Here is a 22,344-nt window from a genome sequence, read left to right as displayed (position 1 = left end):
ATGAAACCTTCTTCAAAACTTTGTAGCAAGACTATATTGGTATTACTGTTTTTTAATACAATATGGGTTTTGTTTTGTTTTTTGAGGTAAAATTTACAGATCTTAGGTGTACGGTTTGGTAAGATCTAACGAATACATGCACTTATGTAACCACCCTAATAAAGACATGGAGCACTTCTATCACCCCAGCAAATTCTCTCTTGCCACTCTCTAGTCAAATCCCCCTTTTCCACCCAGGGAAAAATTATTATTCTATCACCATAAATTAGTCTTATGTGTTTTTAAATTTATATGGATAGAATCATCCAGTGAATACCCTTTGTACTGGTTCCTTTCATCCCATACCATGTCTTCGAGATTCATCGTGTCTTTGAGATTCATCCTTGTTGTTGTATCAGTAGCTGAGTTAATATTTATTTCATTATGTGTGTGTACTGCAATTTGTTTATTCTTCTGTTATTGGGCATTTGGATCGTTTCCAGTTGGGCATTTTGAATATAAGTTGCCATGAACATTGTTGAATGAGTCTTTTTATGGATATACGTTTTCCTCTACCTTGGATAATACCCCTTAGTGGAATTGCCAGATAATGGGGTCAGTGTTTGATTAACTCAGACTTCCTTGTTGGCAGTGTGTGAGAGTCCATTTGTTCCATATTCTTGCTAATGTTTGCTATTGTCTCTTTATCTTTAGTGATTTAAGTGGCTATGGAATAGTGTATTATTGTGGGCTTAATTTGTATTTGCCTCATGATGAATGACGTTGACTGTCTTTACATATACTCACAGGTCTTTTGTGTATCTTCCTTTGCAAAGTGTTCGTTCAACTTTTTGCCTTTTTTTAAAGTTGGATTGTATGTCCTTTTGTTATTGATTAGTCACTCTTTATTTTTTTCTGGCTAAAAGTTCTTTTTCATATCTATGTATAGGATATATTTTCTCTCATTTAGTGGTTTGTCTTTTCATTTTCTTCACAGTGTCTTGATGAGCAGAAGTTGAAAACTTTTTTAAAGACCATTTTGTCAGTTTTTTCTTTTACAGTTAGTGTTTTTGTGACTCTAGGAAATTTTTACCTACTCCAAGGTTGCAAAAATATTCTCCTCTGCTTTTTTTTCTAGAAGCATTATAGTTTTAGTTTTTAACTTTTAGGTCTCTGATCTATCTCAGGTTGATATTTTAGGTGTGAGGTAGGGATCAAAGTTTACTATTTTTTCCAAATGGGTATCCAATTTTTCATCATCATTTGTTGAAAGGGCTTTTCACTCTTCATTGAATTGTCTGGGTTCCTTTGTGAAAAGTCAGTTGTAAGTCTGTGGATCTGTTTCTGAGCTCTCTCTCCCTTCTGCCTCATTGATCTAACTTGTTTATCCTTATTAAACCACAGTGTTGGAATTTCAGTGTCTTCATGGAAGAGCTTCCCGTCCTCTTCTGGGAGGACAATCCTTTCTTATCCATGGGAACTCAGGGGAACCACCACCGTCTGGGTTCCTCACTGTGGCACACATTTCCCCAAAATGCAGAACATCGCTAATGGATGACTCTGACAGGAATTTTGCAGGTGAACTGCGTTTTGCAGTTGGATGACTTCAGTTTGTTCAGATATGAAAAATTTGGTGTCATGCAGTCCATTTCACTGCAATTTAGGTCAGAGAGTCATGCTGAAAAGAAACATGTATGGAGGCATGAGTGAGCACAGACTACAGAACAGCCTCCAAACTAGTAAATCAAAAAGGACCATAGGTTAATTGAAATTCCAGTTAATTTCACACAACTAAGACTCACCAGTGCTTAAAATATCAGTGCTTTAAGATTACTTTCTCTTGGTTGCCAACAGAGGGGTTTTTTTTTGTTTCATCCTTCCAAAAAGTACACAGCGTCAGCATCTTTGGGGAAGACAGAAATTGTTATTTTTCAAACAAGAAAAAAATAATAGAAAAAATTCTGTATAAGTTCCATTGCTGAAAATGAGGACATTTTAAGGAAAGTTGTAATTACAAATCAAAAAAGACTTTTTTTTCACTCTCCTTCCTCCCCTGGCCTGTCCCAGGCTAGGGCTTGGGGCAGGAGGCCCTTGCTTCATCTCTGCAGGACCCTGGCTCTCACCGAGACCATCTCCAGGGGTTGGAGTATTGATTCTCATCAGTGGGACCACCCATCACTACCGTTGGAGGAGCAATCAGATTTTCTATTTACTTCACCCAGGGAAGCCAGGACCCACTCTTCTATGTGGATGAGGTATGCCCATTGTAGACAAAATAAAATTAACTAAGAACCACCCACTTCTCCCCCATCCCCACTCTCAGGATAACCCGGTGAGGTACCATCTTTCTAAAGCCTGGTACTGACTTACATCACATATTCAAATTATTTTTGTTCTTAAACAGCACTAAAAACATATGGGAAGATTATGCTTACACCTTTGGAGGAAGATGATTAACACTTCAAAAGCTTCTTTACTCTATAAAAGGTGCAAAATACCATCAAGACGTCAGGTGGGCAGTTTCTGTCTCTGCCCTGCCGACTCCTGCAGTGCTTTTACACTAACCTGTCAGGTCCTTTATGCCATTTATTCCCATGGCAGAACATCTCTGGGATAGTCATTTAAAAACCTTCTATATAATTTAGTACAAAAAAACCCACTTGTGTAGGCTTGACTCAGACTTTATGATAAAAAACATTCATCATGTGCGCTTCCATGTAAGAGGAATTTAAACTCTCCTCTTCATTAGGAGACCTGCCTGCAGTGGAATTAAAATAGCTTCGCCCTGAATGGGAACACTGACTTGGCAAAGATCAGGGGCAGTCATTCAAGAGGAATGTAATTGAATACTTGAAATTTAAATTAGCTTGTAATCTGACTTTGAAAATAAAGTAAAAGAGAAGCCCAAGAAAGTTTCCTTTAAGGTGAATTAATGTCCTTCAAATCACTTCCAGTTTCAAAGCTTATAATAATGTACACACGATAAAAGTAATATGCAGTGAAGCTTATCTTTTCTATGTGCTTGTTCTCCCTGATACACTGATACTGGCCTTAGGAAAGGTGCCCTACATAGAGAGAACCCACATCTGCAGAAATAACTTGCAAACATCACCAGAGATTTACAAACTGTTTCAGTGCCGTTTAGAGGGACAACTTTTTTCTTTATTGTGTCCATAAAGCAAACATTGTTAACCCAAGAAAGGACCTTAAATAAGTGACACAGATTTTCTGCTTTATTTAGAAACTATTCAGATGTTCATATTTTCAAAGGATTCTTTCTCTTCAGTAAGTTCTTCCTCATTCTTGAAGGACGCTGTATTTTTTCTGTTCAAATCACTGAGTGGTAAACTTTCCAGGAGAATAACATTTGTTAAATGAAAAAACTTACCTAATTATTGTCCCTGCCTTGAATAGGATTACATAATGAAAAACTGTCTCTTTGCTGTAAAAGAAAACGTAGAAAAGGATCTCTACATATGAAAATAGAAACAGGAGAAATCTAGGGAATCCAGATTCAGAAAACCATTATGAAAAAGTTAACATTCAAAAAAGAAACTGGGGGGGGGGGGCGATTATTTTCAGTAAGAAAAAAAAAATTCTTGGCTTTTGGCTTTACAGGTAATTACACACTTAACAGTATAGATAGAACAGAGCTCAGTTTGCTTCAAGGCAAATTTCTGTTAAATAAATCCCATTTGCACATTATTTTCTATTGTAGAGCTTTAAAAATTGGTCCCTAGATATAATAAAATTACCTTTAAAATATACACATGTAAATGGAAATATCTTTCTAACAAAACCTTGGAACCATTATCTGTTAATGAGCGCTATGGTTCACAAGACTTTTCAAACTGTGAAAGCAAAAACAGAGTCAGTATAGGCAGACACACTGAAAGGTGATTGCTTTGCTTTACCTTATTTTAAGCTTGATTCCTACTAGAGTAGGTAACAATCCACAAGCTTCCGAAACTTGCCAAGGTGCCAGTCAGTCTTCAGTGACGCTAATGTATCTAACTTTATATCCAAAGAAATTATTTTCCTTTTTTTCTCCATCACTTCTTTCCTTTTTTTCTCCATCACTTCTTTCCAGGCGCTTGAACCTGGACCTATCTTTTAAGTGCATAAGAGTGCCTTTAGATAAAAGGAGAGAATTACCCAAATAACTCAGGGAAGGAATGTCTGAGCTGTACAGTACGTACTTAGCAGTGAGGACTTGCTGTAGTGTCAGCAGAGGCCCTAATGCCTAACAATCATCAGCAGATTGACTGACAATCCAGGCTGAACTTTCGGTTCCCACCGTGATGGTTTGAGTTCTGGCTGGGATCGATTAGTACATCAACATCGTGTTTGCTGAGACTGCTGCTTACTGGCTGGTTAGAAAAGCTGAGCTGCATCCTGTAGACTAGCTGGAGGCCAGAGCCGATGACCAGGGAAGGCAGCAGAGCCTCCAAGCCTGAGACTTTAGAGGGACCACTCGTTAAAAACTTGCCACCCTTAGTTTTTTCTTTTCCTTGGGTGGGAGTGGGAAAAATATGAAGTTTTAATTAAAAATTTATGTTCAGCATGAGTAGCACAGTAGAAAAATTAAACAATTTGGACAAGTTGACCATGCAAAGATAAAAACTATTCACATTTGCCCCTCGACTTTTTCTCCGTATATAGTCACAGAGGTATGTGCGTGTATACCCAGAGAGATAATTTTAACAAAAATAGAATCATAATATACATCGATTTGACTCTCTCTTAATATTCAGCTATATTTCCATTTAATAAATATTATTCTATAGTATCACTTTTGAATAGCTGCATACTGTTCCATTCATTTTATTTATACGCCATCATTTATGTAGTAGCTATTGTTGAATAAGATTTTTGTTTCTTTTTTTGTTTCTTTTCTTTTGGCTCTATAAAGGATACTGTGATAAATTCCTTACTTGTATTTTTTTTGCACATGTCCTTAATCATTTCTAATTTAGCACATGATCCCAACTATTTCCTGGGGATGATTTTCCCTAAGTGAGTGGCCAGGGGAAAGGTATACATATTTGTAAAATTTTCAAGAAGTTTTTCCAAATTGTCACAGAAAAGAAGTCATGCTTATATAAGTTTCAGAATTTCTAGATGTTATTAACAAACTCTTAACAGTATAGCATTTCCCATCTGGGTTGTGCTCAGGGCATGCATGATAGTTATTTATTTTTATTATCTAGTTCTTTTTCTACAGAGGGTCAGTTTTTCTAATTACATTAAAATCATTTGGCCTGGATGTTCTAATTTTGCCATCAGCCAAGTGGAGAGAACTTAGATAACATTTACAAAATGCTGAGCACTCCCTAAATGCTTTCTATATATATTAACTCATTTAATTACACATCATCATCATACTCATGTTACAGATGAGAAAATTCAAGCATGAGGAAGTTAAGTAATCTACCCAAGGTTACCAGCTGAAAAGTGGCTAGACTGGGATAAAAAATAATGGGATAGAAGGTGAGAAATATATGATGATATTGTTCTAGCAACGTAGTTCTCTCAAAGAGTATCCTTCAGACTGTAACCTCCGAAGTTCTGATATGACATTTTTCAAGACAGCTATTCTTTGGCCTCTACTGACTTTAAAAGTTTCATAAGGACCCCAGATGAATTTCATACCAAATTATGTTCTATAGTTACATATTTGTTTGGATAAGAGCCTAATCTTTCAAAATTAGTAATGTTAAAACATAATTATGAACATTCATGCCATGCATACTTGAAGTTCTTCCATGAAGTTTTTACTTAAAATAGCAGCATGCATTACCCATGCAAGATTATATGCCTTGATTTTGGACCATACGTGTAGAGTTGCATTCCAGAACTGGTACTGATGCTTTACAGACGTTACCCATGCAAGATTATATGCCCTGATATTGGACAATACATGTAGTAGAGTTACATTCCAGAACTGGTACTGATGCTTTGCAGAACTATTTATAGCTATAGGAAACTGCATTTAACTGAAATGTGTAGGCATTCCACTTTAGAAGACAGAGCTGAAATGTAGGACATTAATCCACTTATTATAATTTAAGGTTTTGTAGGAATTATCCAGTGGTCAATAGAGAGAGTCTAATCCTGGTCCTTTTGGTAGTACAGAGACTTTCACGTCCTAGAAGATACCTGGCAGCATTCAGAAGACATGGTACAGTTTGAGAACAGAAGGGACGCTAATAAGCTCAGGGGAACTTCTGCCACCTAATTCATAGCTCTTATTAGATAATGGTATCTAAATATTATTATTATATCTAATTATTAGATTATAATAATTATTATATATCAGATTACTTAATAATATTTAATAATGTTTAATTCTATACTCACGGGTTATAATAATTCATTTTTTGTGTGTTGGAACAAACATGGTTTTAGTGAAAAGAGGAGCAAAATAGGAAGGAATTGAGTCTGGAGTCCTGAGCAAACCTGTACCTGCCCTGGGCTGGTTTCCTCATCTCTAAAATGAGAAAAACTGTAAGAACACCTCCCTGACAGCATTTAGGAGAGACTCAAAGCAAAAGTGAATGTGAAATTTCCTTGTCAGTTTGAAAACTTGGTTCATTTCATTGGTGGTGGTGTCTTTTTTTTTTTTAAGTACATTTTTTTTTAAATTAATTAATTAATTTATTTATTTATTTTTGGCTGTGTTGGGTCTTCGCTTCTGTGCGAGGGCCTTCTCTAGTTGTGGCAAGTGGGGGCCACTCTTCGTCGCGGTGCGCGGGCCTCTCACTATCGCGGCCTCTCCTGTCGCGGAGCACAGGCTCCAGACACACAGGCTCAGTAGTTGTGGCTCACAGGCCCAGTCGCTCTGCGGCATGTGGGATCCTCCCAGACCGGGACACGAACCCGTGTGCCCTGCATTGGCAGGCAGATTCTCAACCACTGCGCCACCAGGGAAGCCCCACATTGGTGTTGTTTTATTTGGCTCCTTCCCTGGTTTGGAGGGTCCACGTCCTCATCCTAGCACAGTACCTGACAAATGATAGGAGCTAAATAAATACCAGTTAAGCGTCATTATGACGAGATGGAGGAAGGGCCTAGATACCAAGGAACCCCGTCTGAGAACCGAGTAAGTTCCAGGCCCCAGTGGAGGAGGAATAGCGACTTCTCAACTCCGGGTGTTGCCCGGTGACTGGCAGCCTTCTCGGTGCTTTCCATGTGAGTTCATGTCTCGTCATCACAGAAACCTTGGGGAGAACGTTCTGCTGGTCGGTTTACCTGCTGGATGAGGACAGCGGGACACCCATGAGGCTCGGTGACGTGACCGCGGTCACGGTGCCCGTGAGCGGTGGAGCTAGATGCCCCTCGTCTGACTCCGAGTGTGCCTAACTGCAGGGGTGCCCGCCTCCGGACCCGCCTTCTCAGCGCCTCGAGGCCAGGGCCTTTCTACTTAGCTTCATGTTTCAGTGCCCCGCGTGAAACAGCACCAATGTTTGCCGAATAAATTCAGAAAACCCTTTCTGTTTTACATAATCTTTTTTTTCTTTTTGGCCAAGAGCCTTTACACACCACACTGAATAACATTCATATCAAGATGGCCCCATTTTCTGTGAAAAGTCTGAGGTGAAGATATAAAAGAGTCATTTTTTCTAGTTTGTGGAGAAAAATCCGTATGCTTATATGTCCATATATAGCGGATAACGTCAGTAAGTCGTCCGAAAACAAAGATGCGGTCTCTGCTCTTCCCACTGTGAGGGTCCAGGACCGTCGTCCCCAGTTGGGTCTCGACCCGACTTCCAACCTTCTGTCTCGCTGTGTGTCCCCAGGCCCGCGTCTCTGAGGTCTCAGCTTTGTCACTGGCCAAGCGGGGTGGTGAACACAGTGGAACGGTAAGGACAGAATTCCACGTTTGAAGACAAAGCCTGCCAGGAAGGCCTGAGACAGCATTTCAGTGTTGTCCTAGTGTGTGGCTCCTTTGCTGAAGCCCATCCCCCTCCAGCAGGCTCCCAGGTGTTTACTGTCTCCCTCACTGGTGAGCTCTGTTCGGGGGGAGGGGCCACATCCCAACCCATGGTCACATCATAGGTGCTCAGTATGCATTTCTTGAATTAATGAAGCAGTGTCCCCTTAGTATTTTAGGTTCTCAACCCTCTCTTCTTTATTCTAAACTTCCATTTCTTAAGAGCTTCAAGTGAGGATGTTAAGGATTAATCTTACTGGTTATTTAAAATCATTCCCAGTACTTCACCAGTACTAGGAAATGTGAATCCTTAGAAGAAAACAAAAGAGGGGATTCCTGGCGGTCCAGTGGTTAGAAGACTCCGAGCTTCCACTGCAGGGGGCACGGGTTCAATCCCTGGTCCGGGGAACTAAGGTCCCACAAGCGAAGTGATGCTGCAAAAAAAAAAAAAGGAAAAAGAAAGAAAAAAAAAAAGGTGACAGAGTGGGGGCCAGGCTTGAGAAGATGCTGAAGATGTGCACCTGGATTTTACACCAAGCCCCACAGAGCCCGGCAAGAGGATGGTCCGAAGACAGTCACCTCCCTCAGCGGGGGGCTCCCCAGGGGCCCCGGAAGGGACTCACCCCACAGGGTCCCATGCGAGGCCCCGTTCAGGCGGTGGGGACACGTCCTGGTCAACGGAGCAGGTCGCTGAGTACCTGAAAGGGGAGGGAGCTGAGGGCTGCCCTGCCGGGGAGGCAGCCTGACTCAGCCTTGCCCAGCCCGGCCACGGTGCAGGGGCACCGAGATCCCCTTATGCCACATGCTGCTAAAGAAAGAGAAAGAAAACAGAGAAGGAAAGCGGACGGATGTGCGGGTGTTAGGAACAGAGAAGGAAGGGGCACCCGACGCCGACGCCCCGGTGCTTCCTCACCTGCCGTCCTGCCCGGACGGCCGGAGGACCCTGCCGCAGCCTGGGCCCTCCCGTCTCGCCCTTGGAGTGGGGTCCGTGGCGGCCCGGAGCCCCTCGCGTGGGCTGGGGAGCCGCGTGTTGGCATCTCTGCCCGGTCCCACGGCAGCGACTTCCCGCTGGTGGCCTGAACCATCACCGTGGAAATGCCACGGTCTCCGGCCCACCCCGCTTCACGGGGGCTGGGGTCTCTGGCTCCCCCGGGACCCCCCTGGGTGCTGGTCCCTCCTTCCTGCCTCGGCGGAGCTGGGGGAGGAGAGCTGGCCAGGGCGGAGGCACCCCAGCCCTGGGGGCCCAGCGCGCGGTCGGGTCTCCGAGCAGAGACAGATCTCTGGGTCCCTTCCGGCAAGACGCAGCTTGACCAACAACCAAAACTGAGCCGGTTCTGGCGGGAGTATTCTGACCAGTCTACAGTTATCTTGGAGCCGTGGGCTTAGAACCGTTCTGCGTACGTGAACCCTGATTTCTTTCCCAAGGGAAGAAGACTGTCACCGCGCTCTGCATGGCCCTCCTTTTTATTATTATTATTATTATTTAGTTATTTCTGAGATATACATTTTAAAGTAATAACTAGAATTATGACTTATAACATTATACCAGAACATACAAGAGTTTTAGAAATTTCATGTAATGTCTGAAACATTTATATTAGCATATTTCCATACAAATAACCCAAAGAAAATTTAGTATTAGTTGTTTTTTTGTTTGTTTTTTTATACTGCAGGTTCTTATTAGTCATCAGTTTTATACACATCAGTGTTTACATGTCAATCCCAATCGCCCAATTCAGCACACCGCCACCCCCACCCCACCGCGGCTTTCCCCCCTTGGTGTCCATACGTTTGTTCTCTACATCTGTGTCTCAACTTCTGTACATGGCCCTTCTTGATACACAGGCTCTCCTTTCCTCGTCCTCCAAGGTTAGAGAATCAAAACAGAACTTGCAGAACCCCATTCAGTGGGGTGGACGTTTCTGGGTGACTGTCACCTGCTCCTCCCTCCCCCCCCGACCCCCCGTGCAGTCAGTGTGAAACGTACATGTTTTCACGCCTCGTGCAGAGAAGGGTGAGTGAGGGTGGGACTTGGAAGATAACTAGAAAGAAGGGGGGCTGGAGGATACATCCTTCCTGTTGAGGATACATTCAACACGCAGCTTTCCAGAGGCTCGGACCAAACCCTTTCCTCGCCCCGAGTCTGCTGTTTGCAGCTGTGCCTCTACTTTCCGTCTGGGTCCCCTGGCTCCAGCCGCCTCTCCGGGACTTCATAGCTCTCTTGGTCACACCCAGCCAAAAGCATCCTTCAACTGCAGACCAGACTCTCACCCCAACTTGTATCCTTTCGCAGCACTTCGCCCCCCATCATAATTACCCCTGGGTTGATGCATCACTTACTGTTTATGCCTCATTAGAATGGAAGCTCCACTGAGAATCCGGGGCCCCTGCCAACTCCCTGCAGGGTCCCCAATGTCCAGCACGGTCCTTACACAGAGTAGGTGCTCCAAACTCTTCATTGAGTTTTGATTTTTCAGAATCAAGGCAGAGTTGACTGAAGTTCAAAGACAAAAGCTCTCATTCCAGAGGTTAAAAAAAAAAAAAAATCTAGGCTCCCCCGGCCGAGGGGCAATAGAACGATCAGAAATTAACTGTTACTCACTTTCAAACTAACATAGGGGCTCTCAGCTTGAGACCTAAGAAAGGATCAGTTGCTTCTTTCTCTTAACAAAGTGTCTGTTTAAATGGCTTATACAAAACAGGAACAAGACAAATTAATCAACAGCTTTTTAAAAGTGCCCCCTTTTTGAGCCAGCAGTCTGTTACATGAAGAGGAAGTGCTTCTAGCGTTTCCCAGACGAATGCCTGCGAGTTGGTACCAGGCGGTATCCCGGCAGCCTCCAGGGAGTGGTGCCTTAGGCCAAATCACTGAAGCCAATTCCTCTTGAAGTTTTAGCTCCTGATAATGGTGACGGCGGTTTCATAATCCACATGGACACTGCTTCAAGGTAGCACATGTGAGGGTCATTTTAGGAAATCTGTCTCTATCATATTTTCTCACAGTTGGTGTCTGTGTCTACATTTCTACACACTTTTTCACTCTTGGATGTATAGACCATGAGTTTCTGTGCTTTCCCCTGACGTTTATGGGCCATGCTGTTCCTTTCCTTAGTTTATTTCCCATCCAGTTTGTGGTACCCAGAGATGGAAGGATGAAGGATGCCGCTTCGTCAGTATTTTTTTCCACAGCTACTAATTAACCCCTGGGAGTATTTGGTTCCTCAGAGCAAATCATAATGCCTGTTGAGCATGTCAGCTTTCTGTAAAGGTTTTCAAAGAAAAACCAAAGCACAGCATAACTACAGAAATGAGAAGTTTGCATGTAATCATTGGATTGGAACTTGACTGGTAGAACATATACCGATTTGGGGAAATTACAGAAAAGAAGTTTAACAGATTAACAGATTTGATTAATATCATTGGAGGACTGTTAATTTTGTAGAACATATTGAAGAAATGACTTGAAGGGAAAACAAGTAAATAAATGGATACGGGGACAAAAGTTGCATTTGACTAGCTGACCTCTCTCCTCTCCCCTTTTCACATAAATGCCTCATTTTAAATTTAATCAACCTCCTCATTACAGACTTGCCCCAATTTATATTCCATCGAAAACACTTTCTCAAATGTATAATGGCATTTAATCTATATTGCAAATCATTAACAAAATGCAATTTTAAACCCCAATTTCCTGAAAATTCCTCTTAAGATTGGTTCATATAGAATAAACTGAAATTAGTGACTAACGCATATCCAGAAAGAAGTAGGTGAAATACTGTTTGTTACTACAGTGAATACCAATAATGGTTCTTCATGATTAATCAAGTCTGCTCTTGGCTTGTCACCATTAATTACTTCTAAATGGTATTTCTGACAAAGCTGTACACTGGAGAAGTTTAGATACTTCTTTTTTGAGTAGTCTGACACCAGAAAAGAAGGGAGACACTATGGTATTGTGAAAAGATTGCTGCTATTAATAATAGCTTAATTTAGAACTCACTCTGTGCCAGGCCCTGCGCTGAGAGCTGAGTACTCATTGCTTCTGGCAGTGATGCTGCAAGGTGCCTCCCACTATTGCCTCTGAGACTCAGAGACATCCAGCCTCTTGCCCCAAGTCACCCAGGAGGGAGTACCTGATCCAGGCAGCCTGGCTATTGGAATGCATGGTTTTCTCCTGTGCCTCTTGCAAGATTCAGCTTCTAGAACTATTGTTGCCATTAAGTTGTGCCGTGGGCAGATTTCCTTAATTTTCCCTTTACAATGACTTCTGATATTCCTTTTCCATCTCTTGTACCTCTGAATTATTATTCATCACTGTAGTCAAGGTGATGATTTTTGACACCTTGATTAGTACATTTCCACGATGGGTGGAAATTAGTACATTTCCACCATGGGTATTTCAAACTATATTGAGAGACTAATTAGCACTTTAGGACAAATAAGTGGCAAATTGCTAATCAGGGTGAATAAAGTGAAGTCTCAGATTTTATAGCACCACCAGTAATACCTTCCTACTATTGACTTTATTATTTATTCTTCAGTGCTGGAATCTGTGAAGTTTTTTTTTTTTAATTTATTTTATAGAAGTATAGTTGATTTACAATGTTGTATTAATTTCTACTGTACAACAAAGTGATTCAGTTATACATATATATATATATATATACATTATTTTTCATATTCTTTGGAATCTGTTAAGTTTAAGGAAACTGGCTATACCATACATTGATTTAACCACTCTTTGTTTCTCTAGATTGGAAGAAAAACAAGAATGCACTTTAAAAACCACTTCTGGTTTATAAGGTGACACATTAATCCTCAAAATGACAGGAAATCAAGATGATTCTGTCTGCGGGGTTTCATTTATTAAAATTTAATTTGCTCCTGTGCTTTGCTCCAATCGCTCTGTGCTAGCAAACTAGCTATAATTAGATTAGCAGCCTGCTAAACGCTGGTGACAGCCTGAGCCTCAGAGAGCATGTGCCGGATTCCGCCCGAGCCGCTCCTCATTGGCTGCTAGCCTAGCTGCTCGCCGGTTTGATAGGTTTCCACAGTACTCTTTATGCTGCATTGGAGACACGGATACAGAGATACTCTGCTGCGTTCTGGCCACGGTGGAGGTGCTTAGCTGGTAACGTTACAGGAGGAATCAGGCACCGAGGAGAAGGCGATCGTCTTTGTTGAGAGAGCGAGGCAGTCACCGACTGCCGGCTGCCAGAGGAGATCAAGGAAGAAGTTTCAGTTCATGGTAATTACTTTGAGTCTTTATCTCGCCTGAAAAACACGGCCATGCATGAAATGAAGTGTGTTCATCATGTCATCTGTTTAATTTGATCTTGCTTTTGTTAATATCACACGCTCTCCGGCGTTCCATGTAAAATATGTCCTCCCGGAGAAGGCTGGGCTGGTAAACAGCTACCGTCTTCATGTAGGAATCTTGTTTTTACCTGGATTCAAGAGTGCATGTGCTGGGGGGCGCTTCTTATTGGTTCTCTGCTGTTTAGGAAAGCCCGATGTTGCATCCATTTAGGTGTCTTTGGAGGTGCGTTTCAGTGCCCTGTCGACTTTGTTTGCATGGGGTCCGGACCCTCCTGAATAATGAGCCACGGAGGAGAGTTCGGAGAAATACACTTTAATTAGGACAGAGCAGCGGGTCTCCTGGTGTCAACGCAGGGTCTCAGCAGAAGTAATGCCCATTGTTTCTTCAAAGATGTGTGCAGCCTTCATTTTGGATGGTTCTCTTTGTTTCCCCTTCTGTAGTTTTCATGAAGCCTTTTTCATATAGAGGATGGTAGCATATCCCGTTCTGCCAGAAACACTTCTCGGTGTGTATTCGGCCTGTGCTGAACAGAATTTTTGACTCGGGCTTTGTTTAACAAGGATGTTGTTTCGGGAGTTGAAATCACAGAAGGTGGGGTTCTCACCACTTTGACTTATGTTTGACAACATTTTAAAATTTCTATTCATGGTCGCCTGGATGATTTTCCAAATCAAACAATAAATAATCTTGAATTCTGTGATAAAGATGATACATTCGGAAGGAAAAATATTTAAACGGCCAAGGCTGAGCTTAAAGGAATGCAAACAAATGCAATGCGAGTGTCTGCTTCTCAGCGTACCTTCTCCACAGAGTTCTGTTTTATTCGGGAAGAGCCCCTTGCCGCCATTTAGCCCTCAGACTTAAATATTGATGTCCTCACCGTGTGAGACGGTGGAGACCACAGAAACTTGTGTGTTAAGTCACCAGTCACACGGCTGGATGGCTGCCACCATGCGTCTGGGATCCGTGGAGAGCTCTGCTGGTATCTGAAGGCTGTCAGGAATTACCTCCCTGCTCCTGAAAAGCCAGACGTTGCCGTGTCAGAATTTGGTTAAAGCAACTGCTTTGATTTGAAGCTATAATCTGGTTCAAGGGGTTCGTCGTGTTCTTTGGTCGAGGAAAACTTCAGAATCCTAACTGTGTTTCCCTCCCCATCCGTACCCTCAGCCCCTGTGAATTCCCTCCCTCGTCCATTCCTGGGGTGTACTGTTTCTCCCCAATAACAGTTTGAAGAAAAGAACAAGGAATATTCTGAAAGTTTGTCGTTTATTGTGATAGGGTGTCGCCTGTAATAAGAAAGTCGAGTGTGGTTCATCGTCAGCCGGCCTCTGGGTTTTGAGATGTCGTGTCTGGTGAAATGGGCACTGGAGGGGGTCACCCTGCGGGGGGCACTGACTTCCTCTTTGGACGCCCCGATGACGCAAACCACGCCCCAGTCACATTTCACGAGGTTGCGTGGTGGGGGGCGGAGGGCGCAGCTCAGTTCCGGGCTTTGCTCTTCCTCACCTGCCCAGAGCCCTCCTGCCTCTTCATTCTTTGCCTGAGGTGCTCCCTGTGCAGACGTGGAAAATATCCTCCTATCCACAGACGGGCTCAGACCCTCACTTGGGGAACAGTAAACTGATGCGATCCCGTCGTTGTCTGTCCCTCTCCCTTTTCTTAATCTCGTGAAACGCTTCCTAAGTTACCCTGGTCTTAGAGCATTCTAAGAAGTCGGCTGCCTTAAAAGTAAATTATTGTCCAAACGCAAGCTGTGTGACTCTCCGCTGCAAGCACCGTTGTTAGGCTGTGCGTCACGGGAAGCCGTGGGAAGTGGTTCTGGCTGATGCTGATTCTCAGGGTTGGATCTTAAAAGACTTTCCGTGTCTAGAAGGAACTTCTCAAAAAGGTAAATATAAATATAACCGTCTGCGAATATTGTGTAGTAGTTTACTGTGATATCCTGGAGGGCCTTTTAACATACACTAAAGGGGCATTTTTCTAATAGCACTAAGTAAAATGTCATTCATGTTTTTGCAGAGTAACAAAATCTGCACTTTTATCTTCAGATGAATCACATCTTAACATTTTTTTTAACTACACGAAGGGGAATCGTTATGTATTTCTGAGATGAGAAAGTAAAAATAAATGTCTTGGGCACTTTAAAATTTTGTTCTCTCTCATCCTTATAATTCCATAACTTTATTGATGAATGACATTTCTGACCCATCAAAAATAGGTCTATTAGCATGAACTAGAGTATAAAGCATATAATATTTTAAAATTAAAACATTGTCTGCTATAAGAGATACTTTCTCACTTTCTCTTCTAGGGGCTTATAATCACAGCAGGAAAAATGATAATCAGTTTAAAAATGAAAAGTCCCTCCATGTAGAATATGATGTGCCACAAAGCAACTGGGCTGAACAGGGCCTGAAAGTTACAGTAAAAAGGAAGGAGTGGGGGGCAGTCCAGGCCATGGGGTGAAGAGTTGCCAGGTGGTGCCTGCAGGCGGCTCTCTGGCTGGTCCCCTGGCATCTGTGGCATCAAAAGCACTGAGGGAGGTCTGTCATTCACAATTGATAAATATTTCAGGGTCGAACCTCCAGAACCTGCCTGGGTTGGAAAAATGTTTGAGGAGCCATCAGGCCTCATCTAAGTGTGTCTAGTTTTTCTGTCATTATTTATTCTATAATTACGGGCACCTACCACGTGCTAGGTTCTGTGCTAAGCCTTAAGAAAGGAAAGAAGGCACAGCCCTATCAGCAGGAAGTGGCAGATTGTGGAGGGGAGGCCGTGAGATAAATGATAATGGGGTGCAGGGGGCAGGGGGAGGCACCCAGCCTGGGGATCCTGAGGAGGAGTGACCAGGGGTGGGGTGTGAAGACTTCAGGACAAGGGCAGTAGTGCTGGATCCAGAACTCTTTTGCACCACATACACCGCTCTTAGTGTCAAGTAGGAGTCAGGGTGGGCTGCCGACCTGGTTCCTCTTTCATATGGACTTTCAGTCTCCCTGTTGCCTTATGTGTGATCTGTAATATTAAATGTCATAAATAGGAACTGTTGTGTCTTTTCTTCCTCCTCCTAACCCTCCTCAGAATGCACACTAGATTGCTGCCTGGAAGTGTTTTTATTGCAATAGATTTATATCACGTGGGATTCGAGAAAATTTTTTAAGTGCACCCAGTAATTTAAAGATGCATCTTAAAGGCATCACAAAACACCTTCCTTACTGTTGTACCGTTAAGTAATTTAGGGATTGCTTTTGGAACTGCTTGCATTGTCAGGAGTTATCATTTGCGATGGGACGCCGGTTGACTGCTTTATTTATTTAATTAGCTCTTTTATTTATTTCAGTCATTTATTTTGTATGTGCTCATTAAAGACAAGCTTGTAAATTCTGGGCTTGGAATATAACACTTGCATTTGACCTTCCTATGATTAAGGCCTTTTGCTCTCCTTATACATTTGATGGAATTCAGACAGATTTTCAATCTTGCCAGATTTGGAGGGGAAGTCCCCCTTAAGGGTCACACACTTGCATTAGCTCTTGCCATCAGGAAAATGTCTACATGGAACAAGGCCCTGCATTTCCGATACTTTGGGGCCTGCAGTCAGAACACCGTCCAGATGCTCTAGTGTTCTGCCCTGTCAGGCTTGCACACCGACTTTTGCACAGCCCGTCAGAAGAGCAGCGTCTGTCTTTCCCTCTGTCCTTACCCCGCCCTCCTCGCTGAGCTGCAAGTATTCTCCATCAGAGCTGATTTTAGAGCCGGCAGCCAACCCTGCTGGCTTCCCGTCCCTGGCTGTTCCTTCCCAGCTGCCTTTTCTGCCCCCCTTTTAAATAGATGTTCTCCAAGGTTCTGCCCTCCGTTAGCCCCCCTGTTACCTGCACTCCATCGGTTGGTTCATCCATCGCCACAGACTCAACCGCCCCCCTGTGTGTCCGCAGGGCCCCCGCTCCAGCCACACCGGCCTCCTTGCTCCCCCTCCTCGGGGCCCCGGCCGCCCCCCTGCTCCGAGGGTGCTTCCCCCGGTAGACCCAAGGCTTGTTCCCTCAGTGCCTTCGGGATTATGCTCAAGTGTCCCCAGCTGCCATTCCAGTGGGACAGTCTAAGACAGTAGCTGTTGTATTTAGTCTCCCCTCTCTGGAGGTCAGGGAGTTGGTCTTAACCCCCAGAGCCTAGAACAGAACTTGGTCCGTAGAAAGTGCTCAGTCAGTCCTGGAGAGTGAATGAACGAATGAATGAATGAATGGCTACGGGCGTGGCAGCCTGCAGTGCCGTGAAGGGCGCCCCGGTGGCAGTCAGGAGCTCTGCCCCAGCCAGCTGGGTGGTCTGCGCTGAGCCCTCGCCCTGAGTGGGCTCTGTGTCGTGGACTGAAGTGGGGTTTGTCCCAGGTGGGCTCTAAGGCCCCTTGAGACTCTGACAGCCTGTCACTCCCCGCGCACACGCGGACCTCCGTGTGCAGAACAGCAGTTCTGAGGATGAGATGACGCCCTGTCAACCTTCGTTTGTGTGACTTCCCACAACTTGGTGTTGATATTCTTCTGTCTTTATACTTGCTATCTGCGGCTAAACGTCTCCTTCAAAAACTAGTCAAGGTGAACAAAACACTTAGCTTCTAACTGAAACGTGTATGTAAAAACTAAAAACTAACACAGTTTGGTTTACCTCCGTGTTCGTTATCTGTTTTTTTAAATTTATTGACAAATTTTTAAAAGAATTTTCATTTTCTGTTGTTGTATATCTTTAATACCTGCCTATTTTTGTCAAATAAAAAAGCAATAGCGATCTTTTCTTTTCTCTGTTTTTAGATATTTCGTGCAGCAGAGAGTACTTTAAGAGAGGAAGGATTCCCTGTGACTTCTGCCTGCAATCCGTAAAATACTCAGTCCTCTTTCAAGTAAGTGTATTGCTTTGCTTTGATCCATTCTGAGCAGAAGATATTGATTGTCTCTGAAAACCTATGTCATATTACACTAAGACAAAGAGGCTGAGGTTTCAGATATTTTTCTCTCTGGCAAAAAAAGAGGAGTCCCACCTTTGAGGTCCTGCAGGACCAAAATAACAGTGACGATGATTTCCTTCCCCAGGGGTTTCCGTGATATGTTGTCTGCATGTCTCCCAGCAGTTCTACTCTTTTAAGGGCTGTGTAATATTTACTAGTAATCTCCCTGGTATCTAGAAGTGCATGGATTCGAAAACAGTTCTAAAAAATGAACGTTTTTACACTCCAGTGCGAAGTACACTGTCTGTGCTTGGGGAGTGAGGTGGTGTTTTCTGGCAGCCCTAATGCTGTAGGGCCAACAGCAAATGCCTGGGAATTTGGGGCACAGAGATGTTTGCAGGATGGCCTCCCTAGGGAGGTCCCGTCAGGAGGGCAGAACCTAGATGTCAGCCAGGGGACAGACCGAGAGGGTGGGGCAGGTGTTGGAGAACAGTCAGCAGACGTGAGAATGTGTGTGTCCATAAAGGACATTGCTGGGTGCTTTGTCCCATGTCCACGCCACTGGATTCCTTCCTGATGGCAAGCCTGGAGACATCCTTTAGCCAGACCCATCTTCCCATGAAGGAGCTGAGGAAGCGGATGAGCAGTGGTCAAGGTCCAGATGGCTCCTCCCCTTTGACAGAGGGGCTGAGAGCTCAGTGTCACCAAATGAGGAAGTTGAGAATGTTTAGGAAATTGACAGACAGCTCTCCAGTTAACTCACGTGTGCAAGGACCTGACACGTGGTAAAGAGCAGCCCTTGTGAGGTCACCAAGTCTTAGCCTCGGCGCCCATGTTCCCGAGTGACCACATGCTTTGGTTTGATTGACAGCTATCCTCGAGCCTCTCTTCCAGCATCCATATGTAACGTACCATTACCTGGATAGCACGCCATGCATTTTATAGCTGTTTATCATTCCATCATGCAGAACTTTGTTGGGTAGATGGTGTTGGTCTCCTGGAATCTTAGCATCTAACTTAGGCTGACAAATAAGAATCAGCCTCTGCCAGGTGGAATTCTGCAATCTGTGGAAAGAGGGATTAAAGAAAAAGCCAACAGCACATATCAGTGAGACACACTGAAATCCATCAATCTTATCACCATGTTCCCTTATCACAGATATAAGAAGTTCTGATACGAAAGCCTTGGGCTCCTCTTGGCTGGAGGGAACTCAGCATCTCCCATCCCCAGCCCCCAGCTCGTAGAATTGCACCTCTGCACAGATGGGTTTAATGGGGGTCGTCTCCAACAGGGCCTGTCTTCCCCACTCCGCCCGTTCTAGGAGCCCACCCATCTCGATTTGCCCACAAGTGAGAGGTTTTCTGGAACATGGGACTTTCAAGTGCTAAAAGCAGGACAAGTCCCCAGCAATCAGGGGCCTCTTGTTCCCTCTCAGGATTCCCTGCGCCCCTCCTCCCACCCAGCTGGCTCCCGACAGCAGGTGAATTGGCAGCCCTAGTGGCCAGGAAAGAACTGCAAGGTTGAATAGACATGAGTGTAACCTCAGGTCCGCTGCATACTAACCCTGCCATTGGACTTCACCTCTAAGCCTCAGTTTCCCACGTGCCAAGTAAGAATACGAACACGCTCCTAGGGATTTGGGGAAGGTCACATGACACAGCCACAGGCAGTGCCAGGGAGAGGGTAGGCCTGGAGAAGCAGGGGGGCCCCTCCTTCCTCCTTCCCGGACCAGATAGTGAGTTGCCTTCACAGGCATAATCGTCTTGAGCTTTGTCAATATTATTATTTGGCCAGGCCCTGCATCAGGAAGATTAGACAGGATTCAGCCCTGTCAATCATTAACGCAGTATCTCCTGGGTTATGTAGACTCTAAATCTGGGCTCCTATGTCTGATTCTCAAGTAATGCCAGGTCTCTGTGTGCTGGTTACTTTAAATTGTTTTTATACCAGTTTCCCCTAAAGAAGATAGAAACAAACAAAAAAGCGCTCTAAAGATTGTTGTGAAAAACATAGTTTTTGTCTTATTATCCAAATGTTTCCAATTGTTTTAGGCTATTTTCACATTTAAAGTTATTTAAAACTTGTTCGTTTCTGAGTTTATAAATGACAGATAAGTCGCCTTATAAAGAATATGTATTATTATTGTCATCAACATTTTTCACCACTCCTCAATACGTGTATTTAAGGTTATTATGTTTTAAAAGTACAAGATGGGTCTTTTTTAAAAAGTGGTCCCTTCTTTTAGGAAACTCAAAAAGCAAATGCAGGCATACAATGACCTTGTAATGTGCTTTGAATCAAACTTTTGAGTTTTTTCAACCTAGAACCTCAGTCCTCACATGTAATGTACATGTAAGTCACCTTTCAAGGGGACACACAACTACCAACCTCTGCATTATTCAGGTGATTGCAGTTTCAGGAAGTAAGTTACAATGTTTCCCTTGTTTTTAGTTGCTCATTATCTTAATCAAACTGAAATAATTGATAAAGTCAGTTTCTCCTGGAAAGTTGCCTTTTTCAAAACTTCTCTGGGATGGAGTTTTGTTCTTTTATAGTGTGAGTGCTGGGGACTTGAGATTGCTGGGAGCAAAAGCAGACTTGCAGTTTTGTTTGTGTGTTAAATGGTCCTGACCAAGAATACCTGCCAGCTTGCCACAAACACCTTTTCTCCCTCTCAGTGTTTCCTGAAGCTGGTCCTCCGCAGCGAGGGATCTGTTTCCCCTCCATGACTCATCTACCTTTCACGCCAGCACCTCTGACTTCTGCCTTTTCCCACATCACTTCTTTGCCAAGCGAGTGACTCAGAGCTCAGGTTCCACCAGAACCATCCGGTGGCTCCTCGAAGCCGGCTCGGCTGACCTTGAGCAGGTCTCCTGGGGCCGGGGAGAGCAGGCTGCTGCCGAGAGCCCCTGACCGGGCTCGCTGCCTTTTAAAAAAGAAGAGGGAGAGGAGGGGACGTACTTGGGAAAAAGCAGCTGGGATTTCAGTTGTTTTATTCCCCTTGTTCACAAAGAGCCTATAGGCTTCTGGAAGGAAAGATATAAGGATATTTCCCTCTCTAAAATAAATACCCCTCCCCATGGGACTTCCCTGGTGGTCCAGTGATTAAGACTTCACCTTCCAATGCAAGGGGTGCAGGTTTGATCCCTGGTTGGGGAGCTAAGATCCCACAAGGCTCGGGGCCAAAAAAAAGCAAAAGTAAAAACAGAAGCAATATTGTAACAAACTCAATAAAGACTTAAAAAATGGTCCACATCAGAAAATCTTCAAAAAAAAAATTAAAAAAATAAAATAACATAAATACCCCTGTATGCAGATTCTATTTGTGAGGATTTAACACACATTTATTATGAAGTTCAAGAAGCCACTGTTGATTACAATTTAAATTACTAAATTACTGTTTAAGTTATTTGGCATATTTAAAATGCTGTTTTTTGAAATCAAATGAAAGACAAATTCTGTAGGTTGCTGTGTGTGCATAGTTTGTTGTTGTTCACTATTAATGGCTGTTACACTTTAAGTCAGTTTACTGTCAATGGAGGCATTGCTTTTCTACAAAGACCAGCAGAAAAGTTAAGGCTGTCATCTGTGGAAGGCCTGCTCTGGGACCCCAATGCTGGAAGCGTCACGTGCCTGCAGAGAAGGTGTAGAGTCTTCATGGTGTAGACAGGGGTACAAGAATCAAAGAGGTTAACCTCATATAAAGGGCAACCATGTGACCAGACACACACTGGGTGTAGCACCCAGGTCCACTTCTTCTATCAGACCCCAGACCTTTCACACCAGTTGGTTTCTTTATAGTGATGGGGTCATAAATGGAACAGGAAAGTTGGTTGAGGGCCCCATAAGAGCATGCCCGTTAGAGAGAGAGGAGGACACCTGCTGAGGGATTAGACCTTCACATTCATTCTCCAGCCTGCTCTGTGTCTGCTGCATCCCTGCGGATTGGGAAAGCGTTTATGCGTTCTGAATACTCAGCGAAGTTCAGAAACACGGAGTGTCCTCTCCACGCTGGTCCATGCATGATAGCCCAGTGCTGTGGTCTCAGTGTGTGTGTCCCCCCTCAAATTCAAACGTTGAACTCCTGGTGGCCAGTGGGGAGGTAATTAGGAGATGGGGCCTCTGGTAGGTGCTGAAGTCCTGAGGGTGGCGCCCTCATGAATGGGAGGGATTAGTGCCCT

General features: G+C 43.8%; 1 protein-coding gene across 7 annotated transcripts in view; it reads left to right on the top strand.

The window, feature by feature from the left end:
- Positions 1 to 22,344, top strand: part of FAM110B (family with sequence similarity 110 member B) — a 200,752-nt gene that overhangs the window by 59,142 nt on the left and 119,266 nt on the right. For 5 of the 7 annotated variants that reach the window (XR_014236722.1, XR_014236723.1, XM_082364775.1 and 2 more), the window contains exon 4: positions 18,029 to 18,117. The exons of 1 other annotated variant lie outside the window; for it this stretch is intronic. The gene's annotated coding sequence lies outside the window, so the exon portion shown is untranslated. Of the gene's footprint in view, positions 1 to 12,665; positions 13,161 to 18,028; positions 18,118 to 22,344 lie in introns of all 7 variants that reach the window. One more of the 7 variants, XM_082364777.1, reaches the window with a different exon arrangement.

This window comes from Balaenoptera borealis (genome assembly GCF_965194805.1).
Source record: "Balaenoptera borealis genome assembly, chromosome: 17".
Lineage (NCBI taxonomy): Eukaryota > Metazoa > Chordata > Mammalia > Artiodactyla > Balaenopteridae > Balaenoptera > Balaenoptera borealis.
The sequence above is the reverse complement of the archived record's forward strand: the minus strand, read 5'-3'. Positions and strand labels throughout refer to the sequence as shown.